Here is a 4,124-nt window from a genome sequence, read left to right as displayed (position 1 = left end):
CTTGAAGCCAATCTCATTCCACTTCCCTGCCATGGGCAGGGACACCTTCCACTATCCCAGGGTGCTCCAAGCCCTGTCCATCCTGGCCTTGGACACTTCCAGGGATGGGGCAGCCACAGCTTCTCTGGGCACCCTGTGCCAGGGTCTCATCACCTTCACAGGGTAGAATTTCTTCCTAACAGCTAATCTTAACCTACCTAGAGAGCCATTCCCCCTTGTCCTGTCACCACATGCCTTTTAAACAATCCCTCTTCATCCTTCCTGTAGGCTCCCTTCAGGTGCTGGAAAGCCCCAGAAGTACAAGAGATGTTATTTTTTCATTCACTCCACGTGGCTCTCTGCAGCTTTTCTATCCCAGGCAATAAAACCCTGCCAGGGGCAATCTGCTCCACCCCAGCTGCACTCCCAGCCCGTGTCTCACGGGTGCTTTCATAACCCAGCACGTGGCTCTGACACTTGAGGACTGGGGGAGTTTCTCTGAACCATCCTTGCCCTCTGGGGCCATGGCTTGCTGTGATCCATGGTGGATTGCTACCATAAGGATTTTTTGGGATCTCAGGGCAGGGTTAGTACCATGGGCAGCATTGCTTTGGCCCCCAGAGCAAGGTGATGTGGATCTTGGGGGTGTTTCCACAGCCTTTGAAACACTGTCATGTTGTGTGTGCACAGCAGCCCCCCTGGCACAGACACAGCTTGGGGACACTTGTGCATCCCCTTGACACACAGATCCTCCTTTTTACAAAGCTTCTGTAAAAGTCCATACAGACATGTACTGTCTGCATCTCCTGCCTGGTGTGGCAAGAGCAGTTTTGGAAGCATCCTCTTTCCTCCAAGGAAAATTGCACCTGGAGGAGTGGGTAGCCCATAAATGGGCCCTCATTTATGGATTTGTGTGCAGTTGTTTGGTGTTTGATGTCTGTCTTGGAGCTTTAAAAGCAAAATTCATGTCTTTAAAGCATTCTTGTTCTTGATCAGCTCTGAGAGGAAAAAAGGAGAATGCATGCAGCAAAAATCTATTAGAAATATAAGATTTTTTTCAGTTTGAAAAGGTTTTCATGATTGTTTTCATAGCCCTTCAAAACCCCGAATTTTGTATATAAAATAAAAGCACACCTGTGTTTATGTACTTCAAACTCTCCTTCCACTGACTGAGCAGTTACAAAATCATTATTGATCCTTTTAATTTCCATTTCAGAAACTCTGGCTGGGCACATTGCTGAGAACCTTCTCAAAGCCAAAGAAATAGCCCTCAATGACCCTCATGTACCTGAACAGCTCAGGAATTACCTACAAAAAGCTCTTGATGTTGCTCTTGGGCTAGACCCTTACCTGGATGCAATGGCAGCTTCCAAGAGGTACAGATTCTCCTTTGTAACCTTGTGCTTTTGTCTGTGATTGGGTGAATATGTTGTTAGATTTTCTGCCCAGAATATGCCAGAAACATGGGGGACAGCAGCAAGACTCAAAAGAGGCTAAAGTGCATCCAAACCTGCAGCAAAGTGTGCAGGGATGTGTATGTGAACCCACAGCCTGGAGGAAAGGAGGTGAGAACAAAAAACTTTAATTTTTTTGAAGATATTCTCCCAACTGGTTGTTGAGAATGGCAGTGTCTGAGTTGGAGCAGACCCTGGGGAACACCAGCCTCACACAGTGCTTGCTGGAAAGCTCAAAGAGTGAGCCCCTGGATCCAGCTGCTGCCTGGATAAATAAAGAGTGAGGAAAACCTGCACCTCTGGATCCACCCTCTAATAACAGCCTCTACATGTGGCTTTTATCACCAGGCACTCAACAAACATTAATTAATCTGCTAACTAAATTACTCTGGTAACTAAACTAATTAATTAAACTAATTTAAGGTATCATTAATTCAGAAGTCCAACTGATACCCTCATTATTCTTTTTTGAGCTACAGTATATTACCCAGCCATGTGGGGTCTGCTAAACAATTCCTATTTATCAATGCACATTTTGATATGTGGAAAAAGCCAGTTCTGTCTAAAATTGACAATATGTAAACTGTTCCAGGCTGTGGATTATGGGAACGCTGAGCGTTCTCTCTGTTGCTGAAATAATAGCTGATAGTTGTTTGACTTACACTTACTGTAGGATAATAGCTATACATTATCTTATTAAAGTTGTTAAAGCATTTGTGAGGGGCAGAAAAGAGGTTACATGAAATGTTCTACTCTTTAAGTCTTGGATTATCTGACTGTGGCTGACACGGGTTATGAATTCTTTCTCATTTTACTGAGGAGTGGAGGGGGGGAGCTGGAGGAAAAAAAACCCACTGAAATGGCTCTAAATTCTGGCCTGAAGAATGATCACCATCCTTTCCTCGTGGTTACTTTCTTCAGATAGGGTAATCTAACCTGTCTGGAGGCTATGGACTTCTCCCAGCCCTCTGTTGCCTTCCCTCTGTAATAGGTAACATCTCACTTCATCCAGAGACTTTTCACGGGCCTGGCTTCTGTGAAATAGCATCTGGAGGCACCCTGCTTTTCTGAGCACTTTGTGAGGAAAAACATCTTTTTTTCCTGTCTTGTAAAAAAATCTAGATTTTATATCTTTTCCCTGTTTTGCAAAGAAACCTTAATTTTGGATGGAATGAAAATAATAATTGTAGAACTGAACAAAACCTGGCTGAGGTAACTGGAATAACTCACTCCAAACCAGCAGATAGATAGATACTTGTCTGGGACCAGCTGAAAATGGGAAAGGTTTGGGGTTGAACAGTGGGGAATTCTTTCCTTTAGTCCCATGGCCCCTTGTTCCCAAGTCCCTATGGCTGGGGTGGCTGCCAGCACTGAGATGTGCTTATTGCCAATCTAAATTCTCTTAGGACTGGAATTCAGGATACTTGAGATGCTTCTGGGCTAATTTTTCATGGTCATGCACAGATGGAGCTTTTCCAGGAGTTCCCTCTTGGTTGCTGCTTTTTATGCCAGATGCTCAGATCTTGGTAGGATTCATAATATCAAAATGTTTTGTTTTGTTTTGTTTTTTTTCCAGAAAAACTTCACCTGAGCACATCCCAGGGGATGCTGAAGGAGCTGAAAGCAGAGCCAGGCTGCAGGAAACGTGTGCCTCTGGCTCTTTGAAAGGCAAGTTGTTCAGCCAAGAGGGTAAAATTGCATCAGATTGGTGTAAAGGATGTCACTGAAGTTGAAGCTATCATCCTCTACTTTGTCTTGAGTAAGGGGAGGATGAATGGCATGGAAATGCTCAGAAAATGTGGGAAATTACTTATAAAGAAAGTTATGAGCTTCCTGTGGGCTTTGCTCTTCCTCTGGCATGAGTTTTCCTGTACCCTGCCTCCCGTGTCCTTGTATTCACTCACACGAGTGCTTTAATTCACAGTGCCAGCCCCATCCCTCAGTGAGCAGCAGAGATCATCACCCTTCCTGGAAGGGAAAGAGATGGAAAAATGCTTCTGGCTTGTGTTTGGGATGTCTGCTAGGGGTTTATGTGCTTTTTGTGGTGTAGGTGGCTGTGGCCAAGCCCTGCACCTTTACAAATAGCAATACCCAGGCTTGTATCCTCTTATAAAGCCTATTACACTAAATCTATTCCCAGATTCATTCTTCCCAGATGTTCTCATCTTTGGAGTAATATATCATCCCAGTGAAGTACTCTTATAATCTATTACACTAATACATTGTTCGAAGGACACCACTGATGATAAATTTCTTAAATGATGGTGCTGTCTAGGGATAATGACTCTAAGAGCAAATGCAAGGTAATGCAGTGATTTTTTTTTTAATGCTGGATTCCAGAAAGAATATGGAGCCATCTCAAAGCCATTTTCATATGGGGGGAATGTTAAAATATGCAATATTTCAAGCACTATTTAACAAGCACTTGAACAATAGCAGCATTGATGATAAAGGTTCTACATTTAAAATCAGTCCTTTTATTCTGTTGTCTTTTAGCTGCATTTTAGATGAAATTTTGTCAGATTCTGTTGTTAAACCCTTATTTGAGAGTGTTTTAAGATTGGAGGTTTTTTTAATGATCACTTAAAAGGCACATCTAATTTTCATTGTGAACAAAGCATAGTCCTTCTCATGGCTTTATTTTCAAATTTTCATTCTTGTCTTTCCACAGGCCAAATTTTTAGGATGTTT

This window comes from Prinia subflava, chromosome 14 (genome assembly GCF_021018805.1).
Source record: "Prinia subflava isolate CZ2003 ecotype Zambia chromosome 14, Cam_Psub_1.2, whole genome shotgun sequence".
NCBI classification, from domain to species: Eukaryota; Metazoa; Chordata; class Aves; order Passeriformes; family Cisticolidae; genus Prinia; species Prinia subflava.
This window is presented reverse-complemented; position numbering follows the sequence as displayed.